This window comes from Myotis davidii, unplaced genomic scaffold, assembly GCF_000327345.1.
Source record: "Myotis davidii unplaced genomic scaffold, ASM32734v1 scaffold10, whole genome shotgun sequence".
Taxonomy (NCBI): domain Eukaryota; kingdom Metazoa; phylum Chordata; class Mammalia; order Chiroptera; family Vespertilionidae; genus Myotis; species Myotis davidii.
In genome coordinates this window covers 764,424-785,066 of record NW_006283544.1, presented here as the reverse complement: position 1 = coordinate 785,066, position 20,643 = coordinate 764,424, and the positions used below count along the sequence as shown (strand labels likewise).

At 37.5% G+C, this 20,643-nt stretch overlaps 1 protein-coding gene across 3 annotated transcripts in view; it reads right to left on the bottom strand.

Annotated features, from left to right (window-relative positions):
- KLF12 (Kruppel-like factor 12) overlaps positions 1–20,634 on the bottom strand; it is a 450,697-nt gene extending 430,063 nt beyond the window's left edge. The window contains exon 1 of one of the 3 annotated variants that reach the window (XR_001514057.1): positions 20,351–20,634. The gene's annotated coding sequence lies outside the window, so the exon portion shown is untranslated. Of the gene's footprint in view, positions 1–3,549; positions 3,789–20,103; positions 20,182–20,350 lie in introns of those variants that run through there. The other 2 variants (XM_015564759.1, XM_015564762.1) reach the window with 2 other exon arrangements.
- Between the last annotated feature and the right edge of the window lie 9 nt (positions 20,635–20,643).

Below are 20,643 nucleotides of genomic sequence, written 5' to 3'. Positions count from 1 at the left end.
AGGTGTGAAGTGATATCGCATTGTGGTTTTAATTTGCATCTCTCTGGTAATTAGTGACCTTGAGCAATTTTTCATATGTCCATTGGCCATCTGTATGTCCTCTTTGGAGAAGTATCTATTCAGATCCTTTGCCCATATTTATTTGGGTTGTTTGTCTTCTTGGTGTTGAGTAGTATGTGTTCTTTATATATTTTGGAAATTAACTCCTTATCAGATGTATCATTGGCAAATATACTATCCCATACAGGGGGGGTTTCTTTTACATAATGGGATACTATGCAGCTGTAAAAAAAAATGATTTCTTACCCTTTTAGATAGCATGGAGGGACCTGTACAGTATTATGCTAAATGAAATAAGCCAGTCACAGAAAGACAAGTATCATTTGATCTCACTTACATGTGGAATCTAACGAACAAAATAAACTAACAAAATAGATCCAGAGACATTGAGGCATGCAACTGACTGATACATTTCAGAGGGAAGGGGGGGAAGTGGAGAGAGATTAATCAAAGAACTTGTATGCATATATACCTAACCTATGGACAGACAATAGTGCGGTAAAGGTCTTATAGTAAAGGACATAGCAGAACAATACTTCTAACTTCAAAGATGTCATAGTCAAAGGGGATTTTTTTGAAAGAACTAAGTAAAAAAAGAGAATAGAGAACTGAAAAAATGTAAGCTAAAAGTCATGAAAGAGAAACAAGGAAAAACCAGAACAGATAAATTTTTAAAATCCAAGAGCTTTTTTATGAAAAAGTAATAAGTAAAATAGCCAAACAACTTGTAGAATATATAGTAAATAATAGTACTAAGAATAAGAAAGAAGTTTCATATGTTACAGTAGAAATATAATTTCATATTAAAGAATACTACATGTCATCCTGAGACAAGTTGACAACTGTAAAGCAAATGGGGAGATAGAAAGATACAGAGATCAGAGATATAGATATCTGGTGGTTGCCATAAGTTCTGGCATGTAATGTATAGCTTAGAGACTAGAGTTAACAATCTTATATTGTATATATGAAAGCTATTAGAGAATAAATAAGAAAAGAAACTACTGTAACTATGCGTGGTAATGGATATTAACTAAACTTGATGCGGAAATCATTTTGCAATACGTACATATATCAAATCATTATGTTGTACATTGAAAACCAATGTAATGCAATATTTTGATTCTACCTCAACAAAATATTTCAAATATCTGAAGCAAATGGGCAATATCCCAGCCAAAACTTGATATAAAAAATAAAAACTTTAGTGAACAAATACAGAGAGGAAATTGGAAAAAAGATTATCTGCTATTGTGTGTGTGGGGGGGGGGGGCGGCGGTCATGGTCCAATGGAGTATTCATACCTGAGTATTAGCCTTCAATGGACAGTTCCAATTAAGATCATGAAAAAAGATATATATTTTCTAAATTAACTTATACATCCACCAATATGTTTATTAAAAAATCTGATTCAACACCAAGAAAAATATTATAGCCCAATACCACCTGTGATCCCAGATGTATGTATTCTAAATATCATTCCAATTTTATCAAAGGATCAAGCAAAGTTATACATGAATAATAAATTATGAAAAAGGAAGAGGTCTTTCTTAATGCAAGGATGGTTCAATATCAACAAAATCCCCAGCCCTAGCCGGTTTGACTCAGTGGATAAAGCATCAGTCGGTGGACCAAAGGGTCCCAGATTCAATTCTGGTCAAGGGCACATACCTTCATTGCAGGCTCCTTCCTGGCCTGGGCCCTGGTAAGGGCATGTGCAAGAGGCAACCAATCGATATATTTCTCTCACATTGATGTTTCTCTCTGTCTTTCCCTCTCTCTTCCACTCTCCCTAAAAACCAATGGAAAAAATATCCTCAGGTGAGGATTAACAAAAGCAAAAACAAAAAATAAAACATATAAACAAAAAAAAAGACAAATCTCTCCAATACAATGCTTTATAATAGTCACCTAAAGTAGGAACTGATTAACAGTAGATGGTAAAAGAATAAATAAATATATAAAATTTAACTAGCATTATAAAAAAAAGAAATCTAAGCACATTTAAGCTAACAGGTAAGAAAATACTTATAGCCAAACCGGTTTGGCTCAGTGGATAGAGCATCGGCCTGCGGACTCAAGGGTCCCAGGTTCGATTCCAGTCAAGGGCATGTACCTTGGTTGCGGGCACATCCCCACTGGGGGCGTGCAGGAGGCAGCTGGTCGATCTCTCTCATCGATGTTTCTAACTCTCTATCCTTCTCCCTTCCTCTCTGTAAAAAATCAATAAAATATATTTTAAAAAAAAAGAAAACACTTATATAAGACTAGAGGTCTAGTGAACAAAATTTGTGCACTCGGACAGTCCTGGAGCCCTTGGGGTATGTCTGAGTGACACGGAGACAGGAGAGGCTCCCACCAGGAGCTCGCCAGCCATGAGCCCAGCTCAGGGCTTCTGGCTGAGCAGCACTACCCCTGTGGGAGCGCAGTGACCACCAGGGGGCAGCTCCTGTGTTGAGCATCTGCTCCTGGTGGTCAGTGCGCGTCATAGCAACCGGTTGTTCCGCAGTTCAGTCAATTTCAATATTAGCCTTTTATTATATAGAATGAATACCCTATAAAATCATATATATATATATACACACACACACACATATATATATATATATATGTATATATGTATATATATGATGAAACCAAAGAGTTGAAGTGACAAGGCAATCAGGTGATCTAGTGGGTAACAAGCCTCTTTACAGAGAAATAGGACGTTGCTTTTGGCCATGATCATGGAGAAAGAGTGAAGCAACATAAAGGCAAATAAGAAACAGAAAGCACAATGGTGACTGCCAGAGGCTCAGGGGAGAGAGAAATGGGGTTGTTGTTCAATGAGTGAAGAGTTTCAGTTTTACAAGATGAAAAAGTTTAAGATCTGTTGCAAACAATATGAATATAGTTGACATTAATGAACTGCAGGTTTAATGATAAGATAGTACATTTTTGTTAGGTGGTTTTTACTGCAATGAAATTTTTTGAAATTTTAAGCAGATAAAAAAAAAACACTAACATTTTAACAAATTCTTAAAAGCTGAATGTGGGCTAGCAAAGTCACTTAGTATCCCAGGAGACACAGGACATTCCACAGCCACTCACCTACTCCTCTGCTTCTGCACAAGCCTCCCCTCCCAAGTGCTAAGACGAAGACTATAAAATTGAAAATTAAAATTAAAAAAAAAGAACAGGAAGCCAAAAAAACTCCCCCTTGGAAGTGCTGACATACAGGTAGGAATTAGCTAACAACCTAGACTCCACTATCAAACGAAGCAAAAGCTGTCTGCCGCAGGGACAGGGACAGTAAATACTCATGCCCTATCCAGGCAAAGGCGGATTACTGGTAGAGGAAACAAAATGATATCTGCTCTTATGAGGGAGGGAGAGAAAGAGGGAGGGAGGCCCTCTGTCTAAGCTTTTCCCCAGGTTTAAATAATAGCAGCTGCTGGGTGAGCAATAGGAATCACACACACCCTGCACAGAACACTAGGAAAAACTCACCTGCTCCTGTAGCAAGGCAGGAAAGTCACTTAGGCCCAGAATCCTGTAGTGACATAAAAAGGAGGTTGGCCATACTGATGGAGGGAAAGAAAACACCCTGGAACAAAAGCCTGCCACTGATAACAGGCAGAGGTCCAGCTACCATAAGAAGAGACAGGCGTCTTGATAAAGTTCCAATTCAGGTTTAAGTACACCAGGCCTGCCTAAGACTGCAGCTGGGGGTAAGGGAACTACAACCCCACCCACGCCCCATCCACAACTCCACCCAGATTGGAATAGAGACAATAGCACAGAAAGAGGCCCCTGTGTCAATAGAGTCGAAGGCTGGCTGAAAGTTGAGGGTATAACAGGAGCATTGAGAAGAAAAACTCTGTAGCACTCCAAGTCTTGCAGAAGTCACAAGGAAGGTAAAAGCAATGCATTCCTGAGAGAATTTGAAGTCTCTAGTGAATTGTCAATTCAATAGCAACAAGAAATCAATAACTCAGCACATCTACTGACCAAATTGACCTACTGCCACCCCTTTATGGACACTAACAACACGCAGACTAAGAGGCATGTCCATTTCTTACATAATAATTACTTATCTCATCTCTACTGATGTTTTATATATAACGGCATCCAGTAGATTAAAAATTACAAACCACAAAAACAAAACAAAAAGTTACCTATTGTCAAAGGATAAAGCCATCAACATAATTGGACCTTGAGATGACAGAAATGTTGGAAGCATCGAATGGAGACTTTAAAATAATTGGAGACTTTAATTAAAATTTAAAAGAATCTAAAGAAAAAACTCAGATAACTAATTCATCAACACAAATTCAGCAGAGTGATATGGGAAGTGATAAGAAAATGTTACAGAGGTAATTTTATATCAAAAATTAATTATTTCATTGAGCTTACAAAACACTGAACACAGTATGGAGAATTAGTTAACTTGAGGATAGATCAATAGAAATTATTCAAACTGAAAACTAAAGGGGGGAATGCGGCCATTTGCCTAGCATCCAGGATCTATGAACAATATCAAGCAGACTAATATACTAATGTAGTCGAGAAGGGGAAGAAAGAGAAAAAGGGGACAGAAGAAATTTTAAAAGATAATGGTTGTAAACTTATGAAGAGTTAGGAAGAACAATAGACTATAGATCTATTGAAGCTTAGAGAATCCCAAGCAATGTAATTACAAATTGCACACTTATGCATATCACAGCCAAATTGCTGAAAACCAAAGTTAAAAAAAAAAAATTCTGAATGCAGCCAGAGAAAGAGAGAAACATACATGGAGGAAAAAAGATCAGAATGCCAAAAGACATCTCTTCAGAAACTATGTAAGCTAAACAATAATAACGCAACATCTTTAAATGGGATGGAAACTGTCAATCTGGAATTCAAAACTCAGCCAAAACATTTCAGAAACACAGGCAAATAGATGTTACCAGACAAGCAAGAGCTGAGAAAAGTCACTGCCAGCAAACCTGCACTACAGAAAATACACAATAAATTCCTTTAAGCAAAAGTAATATGTTACTAGATAGAAATTTAGGACAAAGAAAGAGAACTTTAGAACTAGAAAAAACATCAGTAAATACAAAAACAAAAAGACTATTTTTATGATTTGTAATCCCTATTAAAGGTAATGAATGTCTCTTTAAAGCAAAAATAGTAATTAGGAAATATATGGCTTATAACACATATATGTAAAATATATTAAGAAAATAGCATAAACAATGGAAGAGAAAAACAGCATTACACTATTGTAAGATTCTGACATCATAAAGTAGTTTAATATTGTTTGAAGATAGACTATGAAAAGTTAATGATGTATATTGTAAACCCTAGAGTAACCACTAAAAATATAAAACAAAGAGGTGTAATTAATAAGCCAACAGTGGAGATATCATTGAATACTGAAAAATAATCAAGCCTCAAAGAGCATAAGAAACAGGAAAATAAGGGCAAGGAACATGTAAGTCAAATAGAAAACAAATAGCAAGTTAGTAAGTAGACAGTAACCCAATCATATAAAAATGTTTAATGTACATGATCAAATCATTCTAAATAAAAGTTGGGGAAAATAAGATTGGACTGTAAAAGTAACACCCAATTACATGTTGTCTATTAGGGAAAAAGAGGGATGTTACATAATGAAAAAGGAGTCAGTTCATCAGGGAAACAACAATCCTAAATGAGTATGTCCCTAATAACAGAACTTTAAAATATGTGAAGTAAAAACTGGTAGAACTGAAAAGAGAATTAGACTAATTCACAAATGTACTTAAATATTTAAATCCTCATCTCCCTAATTCTGACAGAATAAGGAAACCAAAAAAATAATAAATTAACAAAAAACTAACAGTATAGATGGCTTGTAGAACATTATTATTGGTGTGTGTTTGTTTTTTTGTTTGTTTTGTTTGTTTGTTTGTTTTTTACTGTTGATACTATTAACAGATGTTCTATTCCTCCCTCCTTTTGCCTACCTCCATCCAGCCCCCATCCTCCTTTCTCTCTGGCCATCACCACATTGTTGGCTGTGTCTATGGGTTATGTGTATAAGTGCTTTGACTAATCCCTTCACCTTCTTTCATCCAGTGTCCCTCCCCACCTGCCCTCTGACAGATGTCAGATGTATCCATGTATCCATATGAAGATTATTAACCAACATGGTTAATTGATACTTATAGAATATAGACCAAATTGACATTTATAGGATGCTCCAGCCACCAATGGCAAAATACGCTATTTTCAATTGTACATGTAACATTCACTAATATAGTCCATATTCTGAGCGATAAAACAAATCTGAGCAAACTTTTCAAAAATCAAAATCATACATCCTTGGAAAATCGTGGAACTGAATTGGGAAACAATATAAAAAAGATATTCAAGGTCCTCAAGTTTCTGAACATTAAAGAACATGATTCTAAATAATCTAAGGTCAAAGAAGAATTCACAATGAAAATTAGAAAATATTTTTAATTGAATGAAAATTTAAAAGAGCAGTGCTCAAAGTAAACTTTATATAAAAAGTACATCCTTACGTAAGAAAACAAAGGTATCATATGAATATTCTAAACTTCCATCTTAAGAAACTAGGAGAAAAACGAACCAAAACTGTTACAAGCAGAAGGAAGGTAATAATAAAGATCAGAAATCAATGAATTAGGAAAAAAAGTAAAATACTAGAGAAAATAAATTAATGAAACCAAAAGCTGGTTCTTTTAAAAAAACAACCTTTAGCCAGAGTGATCAAGACAGAAACAGAGAACTTACAAGTCACCACATCATAAATTATCAGTACAGATCCTGCAAACATTAAAAGAATAGGGAAACTTGAAAACTTTATGCCAATAAATTCTATAACTTAGATGAAAAAGCTAATTCCTTCAAAAACACAAACTAAGAAGATTCACTCAAAAATGAACGTATAATATGAATAGCCCTATGTGTATTAAATAAATTAAATTTATAGTTTAAAACCTTCCCACAAAAAAAAAAAAAAGACTCTAAACACAGATGTATTCTCTGGTGAATTCCTTTACACTTCTAAGGAAGAAATAATATTAATTCTACACAAAGTACTCCATAAAAGGAAGTACTTTGTGTACAGAAGAGGACCTAATGCTTCAAAAATCATTTTAGAAGGCCCGAAATACCCTGAAAGCAAAATCAGGTAAACATCAAAGAATAAAAATTACATTCCGCTATCCTTCATGAGCATAGATTTTTTTTTTTTTAATCCTCACCCCAGGAGTGAGGATATGTTTTCCACTGATTTTTAGAGAGAGTGGAAGGGAAGTGGTTGGGGGAGAGAGAAAGGACAGAGAGAAATATCTATATGAGAGAGACACATCCATCAATTGGTTGCTCTACCAGGTGGGTACTGAACCTGCAACCGAAGTATGTGCCCTTGACTGGGAATCGAACCTGGGACCCTGCAGTCCAAGGGCCAAGGTTCTAACCACTGAGAAACCAGCTAGGGTGAAGACAGATTCTTTTTACATTCTTAACAAAGTATTAGAAAATCAAATACAGCTATATAAGAATATACCAAGCCCCAGTAAGGCCTGGCAGGTTGAGCATCTACCCATGAGCCAAGAGTAAGTGTCAACTATTGATGATGGAATTTTAGGGAAAGGGTTATCGCCTACATTGCTGGTAAAAACAAACTGCTATACCATGTTTTATTTTTCAAAGAAATGTGGCAACATTTTGAAATGGTAATTCCACTCTGGGAGTCTATTCCACAGGTCCTCAGAGCATAGATATAAATATGCTTATTACAATTTTGGTTTTAGTGGCAAAAACTGGGAAAAAAAAGTATTACGCATTGATGGTTAAATAGACTATGAAATAACCATACCTTAGGATATTATGCAACAGCTTTGTTTTGTTTTTTAATGGATTAGAGTTCTAGAAGCTGGGTGGAAAGATTTCCCTTAGGCAGTACTGAATGAAAAAACTAAGTTGAAAATAGTTTCTAAAAAGTAATCAAATTTTTGTAAGCAGTGATCAAAAAACACTGTATGGGTGTGTGTTAATAACACTTATGATGGAGAGAAAAATATAAAAGGACACAAAGGAGTTCTGATGCCATGAGTTATAGGGGGATAGACTGATATTGTAGGCTAAAGAAAGAAGGGGAGCCAAGAAAAAAAGTTCACTAAAAAATAAAGTTTAAAGTCTCCACACGCATATACCTACTTCTATCAGAGATGTATTTGTGAACACTACCCAATAAGTGAATTACTATAAAACAAAGCTTATTTCCTACAGATTGTAAATTTTGTCCATTCAAAAGACTAAGGCATAAAAGTAACATAAATTCACATTTAAGTACCATAAGTAGAAGCACCCCTGTAGTTGCTAGAGGGGATGCTGCCCCATTCATGAATCATTCAATTAAGCCAACTGGATCTTCAAGAAAAATTAAAATACAAAATAAACACCATACATGCCTAGCTTTGAGTGGGTTGTAAATATTAAAAGAGATTAATGCCTTTAGAATGTATCATACGTATTCTAAGTACAATAAATGTGAGATATACATTTTTTGAAAGACTATGAAATAACCATACCTTGCAAACCACCACACACAAAGCAATTTGTAAACCACCGCATACTTAAGCAATTTTTTACTAGCCCATACACTTCTCAAGTATTTTAAGTTATTAAAAAAATCATATGCTTACATGGAAAAAGCTTTTCTGGTAGGATTAAAAGTACTCAAAAGAAACTAAAACATAAATCTAAAAATATCTAGGGTATTATTTTTAGGTACATTAAGGATCTAAATGAAAAAAAATAAACTATTCCAGAATATGCCAGTATGGTCCTGCCTTTGGGCTTAGCTGTGCTGCTTTTTCCCTGATCTGTCTATACTTTAAGCCATGTTTCATCTACCTTTGAATTTCACTCTTTATTCTCAGCACAAGCCCTGGTACATAGTAAGAGATGAACCATCTCCCGTATTTTTCCTCAAAGAATTATGGATGCCTCTAATTGCACAGTCCCTTCAAGGACTGATTAGGTTGATATCTCTGGGCCGATATATATGAGGTATCTTTGTGTTGTTGTTTTTTAATGTCCTTTTAAAGTGAATTTTGGAAGGAGTTAAAAATTAACCCAATAATAATCAATGACTATCTCATAGGAGATGGATTCTAGATGGTGGTACCTCTTTTGTGCAATGTACTTTCAAAATTCTGGCTTATTAAGACTAAGTGAAAGGAAGAGAGCATTGGAATGAAATGAAAAAAATTACTTTATTGGAAATCAAAGTTCTAGTTCTGACTCAGCCACGTTCTAGTTATGTTACCTTCACTTGACTTTAATTTCCTCATCAATAAAATGGTAACATGTCCAAACTACCTTATAGAATTGTCAAGATGAAAGTAAAAGCACTCTGTAAACCACCACACACTAAAGCAATTTTTTACTAGCCCTTACTTCTCAAGTATTCTAAGCTATCTATCTATATACATAAAGCCTAAGTGACCGAATGACCGAACAACAGAATGACTGGTCCATTGGTCGCTATGACACACATTGACCAGATAGATGCTCAATGTACAGGATTGAGCTCCCTCCTGTCTGGATCAGGCCTGTGGGGATCGGGCCGAAACAGGCTATCTGGCATCCCCCGAGGGGTCCCAGATTTCAAGCGGGTGCAGGTCAGGCCAAGGGACCCACCAGTGCATGAATCTGTGCACCAAGCCTCTAGTTTATAAAGAAAACACAGCTGCTTCAACCTTTAGCCTTGGTATAGTCCCAATATACTAAATAGACAGCTCAGTGTGCAATAATTCCATCAATGCTCTTTATAGACTCATTAAGACTTCATTTCTTTCTTGTCATACAATCTGAAAACAAAGTATTTTGTGTTTGCTTAAGTTTCCTGTATTTATATCTAAAGTAAAAAAGCTATAATGTACATTTTAGAGGATTTCACTCTTTAAATACCTAACCAATGTAATGTACAATTTCTTTCTAAGTATCCCTTAAGTAACACCTCTGATAAATTATAATTGACTCTGACCTATAAAACTGACTGGTTTTTAAGTTTTTTCTTCTATTGTTCTTCTGCAAAAAAAAAAAAAAATGTATTCCTATATTCAAAAATTTTTTTGTCAAGGCTAAAATTCACATCATTTCTAAATAAAATATCATCCGTCAAATCTCTTTAGCAATATGAAAAAAATCATTAGATAATAAATATCACATAAAGGGTATTTTTAAAACTTTATTAATCAATCATTATTATTTTTGTTTTGCCCAAGTAAACTTTCCTTAAACTCAATATAACACTGCATGCCCTACTGTCCAAGTATATCTCAGGATTTATTTTTGGAAAAGCAAGTTTTTTGATATGGCAAATGACAGAACTTTAACCAAAACACCATAAAGTCATCAGCTCTAGAAGATAACAGAAAAAGAGTTGTGAAATCACCACAGTTGCCAAAATACCTTTTTCATTTGTTTTCTTCCACTTGCAGTTTTGCTTTGCTTTTCTATAAGAAAAAATAAATAAACTATCGCCACGAAAAATTTTTGCCAATACCTGAAACCTTTGGTCTCTCAGATAGAAGCAATTTTTCCCCGTGCATTTTGTTTAAAGGAACTTACAACATTTGGTCCATTTATCACAAATTACTTCGTATTATAATTTTCTACATAAGTCTTGCCTCCCCTACCTGATTTTCAGCACATTAATGATGATGTCCTACCCATTTTCATATAAGATTCCAGATACATGGTGGAAGCTAAATAAGTATAGGTCAAATGGATAAGTAGGCATTTCTATGTAGATAAGATGTTTTATTACTTTTATTATATGCATCTGACTTTAATAGCTTTATCAACTAGCAAAATGAATATTGACCAGAAATTACTGGTCTACAATTACCAGTGTGGTTCTGTAGCAGTTGCCTTCTAAAAGTTTTTGGTTTAGATCTCATAATTTGTTTTAGGACATATATTAGCAAAAGAAGAACTGGCTTCTATATGGAAGTAAACATTCCAGTCAATGTATTCTAGTAAATGTAGTATGTCAATATAATCTACAACTTAATGCATGATTCTATTATAGATTATGTTGACACATGACATCTACTAGAAAACCTCTGAACACAGCATTTATATGTATAATACTCTCACTTTTTTTCTCTACTCTATAACAAGACTAGATCTGTAAAGTCTATTTACTCATGGAGGGAAGAGTAACACAAGGGAAGTTCCAAGGCTTTCCAGTGTTTGAATCTCTGCTTTGAACCTAACTGGCTATTGACCATGATGCTATTATTTTGGTGAAAATCAGTTTCCACATCTATACAATAGAAACAAAAATATCATGCATGCATACTCAATAAGTATTCTTTAATACAGAGGTAATCTCTTTATATATATATACAGTACACTCCTGAAACTTGTTTAAAACTAAATTATGCCAGAAACAAAAGAAAAGTTATAAAATCTGCAATTACACACAATCTATTAAATACTGTCATTAAAATAGATATATAGTACTTTGTATGTTTTGTAATATATTTTTCAGAATTTATCAGCTTAACTCCTTTAAGCATTTTCAGTAGATTCACTATTCAACACACCTAATGATTTCTTTGTCTCAATTGTGTATCAAGATAATAAGCCCTGTTTCTCATAACTAAAAGCAGCACTTTCATTTTCCCTTTTTTCTATTTAGTTTGTTAATGAAAGGCAAAAAGTAACATTTTCAAATAGTTTTTCAAACATGGCAAAATTGCAAGGGGGGTTGAGAAGGATGTCACTTGGCAAATACTGTCACACAATAGCTAAAAAAAAAGGCATTCATGAAATGATGTTCGTAAGTCAAAATTCAATGTGTAAACGGTATTTTAAGGGTCTCAACATATAACACTCAAAGTCTCAATTATTTAAAAGTGAACTATACATACCTGTCTACTAAAAGCGCATATAAATAAACTAATACATGAAACGCACAGTGCCTAACTTCTGCATTATAACAGCTGTTCAATGAAGAGTAGCTATTTTATTTTGTTGCTACTATTCATTCTGAATTGCTGCTTTTACTAAAAGAAGCATCAGTATACTGGACTAGACTATTATCATCAAGCACTATGTACCAGGTTCTATGTACTAGATGCTTTCCATACATAACCACAATTTGAATCCTCAAAAAAAATTCTGCAATGTTAACATTATTTATTCTTGTTTTTGTTTTTTTATTAACTAACTAGAGGCCCGGTGCACAAAATTCGTTCACGGGGAGGGGGAGTATCCCCTCAGCCCAGCCTGCACTCTCTCCAATCCGGGACCCCTTGGGGAATGTCCTACTGCCAGTTTAAGCCCAATCCCGAAGATCAGGCCTAAACCGGAGGTTGGACATCCCCCTTACAATCCTGGACTGCTGGCTCCTAATCACTCACCTGCCTCCCTGCCTAGTCGCCGCTAACTGTCCCTCCCTGCTGGCCTGGTCGCCCCTCACTGCCTCTGCATGCCGGCCTGATCACCCCTAACTGACCCCTGTGCCAGCCTGGTCACCCCCCACTGTCCCCCTCTGCCAGCCTGGTTGCCCCTAACTGCCACCACCTGCCAGCCTGGTTGCTCCCAACTGCCCCCTTAGCCTGGTTGCCCCTCATGGACCCTCCGCTGGTCTGGTTGCCCCATGCAGCCTGCTGTTTAGTTGTTTGGTTGTCCCTCACCAACCCCCCTGCCAGCCTGGTCGCCCCACGCAGCCTGCTTGTTCAGTCGTTTGGTCATCCCTCACTAAGCCCCCTGCCGGCCTGGTCCTAGGCAGCCATCTTGTGAGGGCGTGAGGGTCAATTTGCAAATTACCTCTTTATTATATAGGATCAGGAAACAAGACTTGGAGAATTAACTTGCTCACTCAGGTAACAACTGGTTAGAGGTTTCAAATCCAGCACTAACTCTACTTACTACAAGGTGTCATTTTGCAAGAAAATAAATTTCAGAAAAACTGGAGTGAATTATGGAATGGCTAATAGAGTTGAATATATTTCGCTAGAGATAAAAAGACTTAGGTAGGAAATGACCACGATATTGGCACTGAGCTACTGAAAGAATTATCATATGGACTGCATTCCTCAATTTGATCTTTCAATAAGTGTGTTAGCACTATATAATCAGGCAGTATATTAGGCACTGTGTTAGAAGCCAGTAAAGTAACAATGAAGAAGATTCATATCCTGATCTCATGGGACCTATTATTGGGAGGGGACAAGGCAAATCGAGAAGCAATTAGAGCAGAAATTTTGCTCTGGTGCCAAAGAATAAAGACTGGAGCCCAGCATATTCTTAAAGCAAGCGATGATAAATAAGAGTCACACAAAACGTGATGCTTAACAATGATTGTTATAACATGAGCAGGAGCTAGGCAAGGTATATGTGTGACACAAAAAGAATCTAAAATGAATTATATTGATGAGCTAGTTTGAGTGTTTAGGCAGAGTTTGAAAAAATGGGGTTTTTTTGTTTCTTAACTGGAGAAAATATAGCTAGGGAGAAATGATGTAAATTAATATCGTTCTTAATTTTCTCAAATTTTTGAGAAATTTGAGAAATGCACATGATAGAAAACTGTGCATACAAATAAAATGTGTTCAATAAGTTTTCAAATACCCATTTGAGATCTCTATCATCTAACTTCCTTTATTGTGCATATGTTTGTATTGCAACAATGTTTGAGTCTAACTAAGGGACCTAAGCCATAAATCAGACATAGCTTGATCAACAGAATCTTGGCTTAACTAGGGATTTGCAGATCAATAAACTATTCTAAATTATAGTACAACAGCACAAATTTAATGCTTCTATTAAAAAATTAAGGGCACTTTTAATTACCTGTTGATAGAAGTTTTAGTTGACTCATTAAAAAAGAAGCCTAGAGGTTTACAACTTCTAAATAATCATTGTTGATTTTTATTTTCAACTTTCTGTAACTGATCATGGGAACTGTATTTACAGTTTTGTTTTGTTTTTCTTTTTGAAAAGCTCAGATACTCCACCTACTTGATAATGTTAATGGCAACTTTTATACCAGCTACATAGAAACTTCTTAAGAGTGACATTCTCAAGGTCATGGAGCAAAATCTCTGGTTAGACAGGAATGGAATTCATGACCTCTGACTGCCAGAAATTTTCTACCCACACTTGGAAATTCCTGCTCCATAAGTGTAATTTATATGCTCACTTTCAGAGGCTGGAAAGTTCAAGTTTTTTAGGGCAGGGGGTAAGGAGTAGGGAGAGAGTAGTTTTTCTGTCCAATCAGTTGCCACACCAGTCCTTCATAGTTTTGCAAAGTAATTTTTACCCACATTATCTCATTTCACCCTTTCCACAGCCCTGTAAACTACACATTTTTCTTCCCATTTCACAGACACAGGTTAAGAAATTTAACCTAGGTCATTTGGAGTTAGTAACCAAGAAAGTCCTGACTCAAACTGCTATTTCTGCCACTTAACCCAGTCCTGATTCCAGTATGTATAATATTAGCAAATACCTAATAATTAAATGAATGAAGGTTTTCTTTACAGTTGTCTATTTCATTTTCTCAATAACTCATCTTTGTTACTGTTAGGTATTGGTTTGTTTTTTGGGAGGGCAGTGTTGCTTCCATATTTTGTAATGAGTTTGCTTGTCAATCTAAAAAAAAAAAAAAAAGCAAGAATAGTATTACCAAACATGGAATTTGAAAAAACAAACTTTGGCCAAGCTGGTGTGGCCCAGTGGTTGAGTGTCGACCTAGGAGGTCACAGTTTGATTCCCAGACAAGGCACCTGCCAGGGTTGCTGGCTCAATCCCCAGTGGGGGCTGTGCAGGAGGCAGCCTATCTATGATTCTCTCTCATCATTGGTGTTTCTGTCCCTCTCTCCCTCTCCCTTCCTCTCTGAAATCAGTAAAAACATATTTAAAAAACAAACTTTGTGTGTTTTCCCCCTTTTTATATAAGTGAGGGGCTTTTTAACTGTAATTCTTGGTCATAATGTATATGGTGTGGATGATATGTACAAATATAGGTAAAGAATATAAAAATATGCATTAATATTATATATACACATATATATCTACTTATGTAAAATGGTGAATATATGTATTATTGTGAGAAGTCCTCTCTTATCTACAGTTTTGCTTTCCAAGGTTTCAGTACCCTTAGTCAAAAAAAAATTACATGGAACATTCCAGAAATAAACAATTAATGTTTTAAATCATATGCTGTTCTGAGTAGCATGATGAAATCTCCAGCCATCCAACTCAGTCCTGCCCAGGATGTGACAGCCCTTTGTGCAGCATGCCCACACTGTATATGCTCCCCACCATTAGTCATTTAGTAGCCAGTTAGGTTATCGGATCGACTGTTGTGGTATCGAAGTGACCGGGTTCAACCTGGGTTCAAGTAACCCTTATTGTTGTTGTTAATCCTCACTTGAGGATATTTTTCATTGATTTTTAGAAAGGGAGGAAGGGGAGAGAGAATGAGAATGAGAGAGAGAGAGAGAGAGAGAGAGAGAGAGAGAGAGAGAGAAACATCGATGTGAGACACATTGATTGGTTGCCTCCTCCATGAGCCCTGACCAGGGCCAGGGATGGATGCTGCAGTGCAGGTACGTGCCTGTGACAGGGAATTTGAACCCGCTACCCTTTGGTGATGATAGTAATTCGGACATGCCAAAGAGAAGCCATAAAGTGTTTCCTTTAAGAGAAAAGATACATATGGATAGTAGAAAAAAATATACATAGTGTTCCATACAATCCAGTTTCAGGTATCCACTGGGGTCTTGAAACATATCCCCCACAAATAACCGGGGACTTTATACGTGTAAGCATGGTGAATATAGCACTTGGAACACAATTCCTGGATATCTAGGCCAGCAACTAGTAATATGGCAGCTTCTGTAGCCTCTGCCGGGGTAGGAAAACTAACCCAAAGCTCTCCTATTTTCCCCTCTCTCCTTCCCTGCAGCAACACAGCAAGACCCAACAGCTTCCTGCTAGTCCATCTGTACCTAAATAGCAATACTGTTTGGACCAGTCCAATCATTACACTAACAAATATTTTAAAATATATGCCATAGAATTAGCAACAACATAAAAGTGCAACTTTAAGTGAGGGGGAAAGAAGTGGGAGAAGAAAGACCATACCAGGGCAGAATTCTTTGGGTGTATATCCTATAATCCACTGCCAGACCAAAACAAATTTTTATAGAGCAATATGACTACTCAAGTAGCCACTTTTATGACAATAAACACCCAAAACCGAAAAATCCTCTTGTAACATAATTACTGAGAATATACAGGGAAAGTAACCATTTAATCCACAGCATGTGTTCTCCACCACAGAACTGAAACGCTGACATCAGATGGGGTGTGGCTGGCCTAGGCCCTGGGAGTGAATTCTGGCCAGCTGAAGTCAGGCAGTCCTCTGGGCAGGCTTGGGATCCAGAAACCACCAAGCAGGTCTCATAGAGCCTGAGGCTGTTGACCTTCTGGGCACAGGGCAAGGCCCATGTGTTTACACGCATTTTGTTTTGGGGAGGGGTGATTGTGGTGGATGAGTTAAGGCAGTGGTTACAGGGTGTTGCCAATAATTTAATTTTAATTTTTTTTACCCTTACATTTTGTACATGCTTAAGATGGAAAACTGTGCAAAACTTGTAGACTGAAAAACAAATAAATACGAATTTTAAAATGGAAAATAAATTAACATTAGGCAAGATATAGATATTTCCACTCTACAATCATAAAGTATTTTCAAAATGTAAATGATAGAGGTAAACTACTGAAACCTATTTTAGGATTTATTAACGAAAATGAAAGTTGTTTTCTAAAACAAAAAGTTAACCATGGTGTCCATTCTAAATGAAACTGTTTTGGGATTTTTTAGCTCTTGTTCATTCATTCATTAATATGGAAGCACGAGTGGAGAAACATCTTAAAAAAATAACTTTTCAAATGAGTTTGTACCATTTCTAGCTTTGTAGAATAAACTACTTTGTATTAATACATAAATCAACTACATCTAGATTTAAGAATGTGACACTGTAACAATGTTTCTTGCACAATATAAAGAAAACAAACTGTTTGACACCCCATCTTAATGTGATTATTCTAATGTTAATTTGCATAAATATGAAACTCCACACTTACCATTTTGTACAATGGTGAAAATGTCCAGGACCTTTATATATTCACTGTTTAACAATATCACTTCACTGATAAGGTTACTCAATACTTAATCAACACTGGCTTGAGTTCAAAATGCCCTCATTATAGGCTAGAGGCCTAAGCTTAGAGACACACTTAAGTGTCTTTGCAGAGATTAAAAAAAACAACAACACAAAACCACTATATTTAAGACCAAATTACTTCATTAAGCTGATAACAGCCTGCTTCAAGATATGACATCTAAAACTCACTCTCAGTCTATTAAAGTCCATGTTTACCTTTCACAAGAGGTGGGGAAGTAATCCCTGAGGAGCATATAAATCTTTAAATGGCCAGAACACTATCGCTATTATTATATGCCTGATGTGTGCTCTTGGGAATGACCATCAAGCATCCTCGTTTGCTCTTCCCGGGGCCAGGGAGAGTGAGCACACCAGGGCTTGCAGTCCCTTCCCTGTCTGTACACACATAGGCTGCAGCTGTAGTAAACAACCACCAGCCAAGAGTTGCTAAGGTCAAGGTCTCAAATGCTATACGAGGACCAGCTTCTCCCAAATGACATTCAGTTGTTGAAAAGGAACTTTGTGGATAAAAAAATATTAAAGGCTCATAACCACAATTTTCATTCACTAAAGAGCCATACAAAGCATTCCAAAACAAAGTTTAGCTGACCGTAGTGTCTTTTAAATATGTATTAATAAATCACTGAAGCACTTCACAAATAGACAGAAACCCCTCGAGAGTGTTTTGTTTACCAGACACAGCTCTACTGGTTACACAGTTTTAGTTCATAAATTATGAAAATTTTATGGGAAAATATTCCAAATTGTTTTGTACCAGCTTAAGTATATTTCATAATAGTTAGGAATTAGAAAGTAGAACTATAGACCTCTTTCCTAAATACATTACAAATGCCTGCCAATTCTGGTACCCGCAAATTGCTCTCTCTCCAACTCGGAGCAGCTTAATATACTCTAGGTAGTCTTCAGAGAGAGCAGGCTGCAGCGATAAAGAATACCTTATGCAATTGAAATGTTTGCCCTTCAACATCCTATTTCTACTAAGCTTCTACAGTTAAACATTTTCTAGCCTAAAAGTACACCCCTTTATCATAACCAATTCCTATGTATTTTTATTTAAATGTAAAAAAAAAAAAACATTTGAATGAGGTCTGCAAATAGCACAACCAGGTTTTTTGGAGGGTGGGAGTAGGGGGTGGGAGAGGGGTACTGTTTTTATTAAATACCAGTTCCAAAGAGTATTTCTTAGAAGATGGTATACACCCACTCTTCAAAGTGACCACTCCTATCCCCATCACAAGCTGCTGCCTGTAAAAAGCCACCGAATTTATTTTAAAGCATTTACTCATCTAAACAACTCTATCCTCCAGTAAGAAAAGGGCATGGGGGCCGGCTAGGTGGCTTTGCAGAATGACGTGTATTTGATTGGCAGGTGTCTATGAAGCCACTAGATGCACATGCACTAAATGTAAATAGAGCTGCTCATCTCCCCGGTGTTACAGGGAAACTGAGAGAATACTAAAGCTGATCGAAAATAAAATATCTGAGTGCTCCAGGAGAATTCTATTAGCCAGTGGAATTGCTTAAAACAATCCATATAGAGCCATTCTTAAACCATCTGCACAGTTAAATTAGAGAGCTGACAATATTAACCACACAAACTGTTTATCCAGATTACACATTCCGTTGTACTAATACTCTTTAACTCAACACAGTCCGGCTTTTATCAACTGAATTAAGGCTATTACTATTAAAGTATGCAAAAACTGGAAGAGCAGGCTGAAGGGGGTTGGGAAGCTGCGGGGCATATAACAAAGGAATTGGTACTTTTTCCCAAGCATTTGCCTCAAATACACTTCGAAACAGAACTGTTGAGTGCACCCCACCCTTTTCCCCAAAGATAAAAGTTTCCAAAGTTCTAATAGGCAGTTCTCTACCCAACAAAAGCAGGATCGATTCTCCCGGTAGGGGAGCATCTAACAAGAACACCAACTAATGTCGCGGAGGTCAAGTCCGAGTCCTCAGAGCGAGCTTCTAAGGCAAGAAGTGGCTCGTAGGCCGGCTAGCCAGGCTTCCAGGCCAGGGTGGACGTGCAAAGTTGCCCCTTGTCAACTCGGGCCGAGTCCCCCGTAATTGAAAATAACAGCCACGGGGCAGCCCCTGGCTACTTCCATGGATGAGGCACTGTAGCAAGTGACAGTTACACATCATTACGACCAGAGACAATAATGAATGTAGCACCAGGACCACTATTCATGCCAGCAGTGTCATCTCCGCCTTAACCCCTTCCCCTCCACTCTCTCCAGCGCACACCCAGAGCCCACACAGCCCGGTGCTGCAGCTATTGGCCGAACTCGCTCTATCCTTGGGGGCAAACTACTTCCACAAGCACCCCCCCCCCCTCCCCAATTCAGCCCTGGTGTTTTATTTCTCATCTTTGGCAACTGTCAGGCAAACACAGCAACCAACAATTCCACTAGGGATAGAAAAACATTTGCTTAATTCACGTTACTTGATAAGTTCTTTTTAAAAAAGAGAAAGAAACGTATATATTGGGGAGGGCGGGGAGGGGGCTCCTTCTTTCTTCTCCACGAATACGACGGACGTTACTTGCTTTGCAATAGCATCGCCCTCCCTGGGCCCCCTCCCGCTTCCCAACACTTTCCCCCTTTAAGAACACAGACCAACCAAAATGATTTAACTTGAGCAGATGACAGAAGGAAAATAAAACATGTTAAGAGAATACGGTCTGATTTGGGATGGCAAAAAAAAAAAGAAAGAAAAAAGAAAAGAAAAAAAGAGGAGGGGGTTGTTTATTTTGATAAGAAACGGAATCGGCACAGACCTGAACAGAAGCTGCAGAGCAGGAGAAATTGTTTTCTTTCCCTCACACAGAGTCCCCCTCTCTCCCTTTCTCTCTCGCACGCGCGCGCGCACTCACACACTCACTCTCGCACACACTCGGCGGCCACCGCGCACACTCACACGCACCCTCGCACACGCACGGGCAGAGCCTCTCAGCTGCTCTCTGCAGTTCTCAGGAAATGAATGGGGGGCAACCCAGGGAACTGTTGTACTTGCAAATGACTTACCCGGATCACATGATGCGCTAAATGTAGGGTGGGCCGGTGGGTGGAGGCAGCCGAGCCGCGAGCCCGGGTCTAGCGTGGGGAGCCTCGCCAGGCCCGCATCGAATTACCCCGGGGCCCTGCCGAGGGGGTTGCAGGACGCCGTGCTCCTCCCTTGCAGCCCGCAGCTCAGGAAACCGGAGAGGTGCTGGGGGGTGGGGTGGGGCGGGGCGGGGTGAGGTTGGGGGGAGAAAACACCAAACCCCCCAAACAAAAGAGCTCTGGGTCCTCCTCCCCAGAAACAAAGCCCAGCCCCT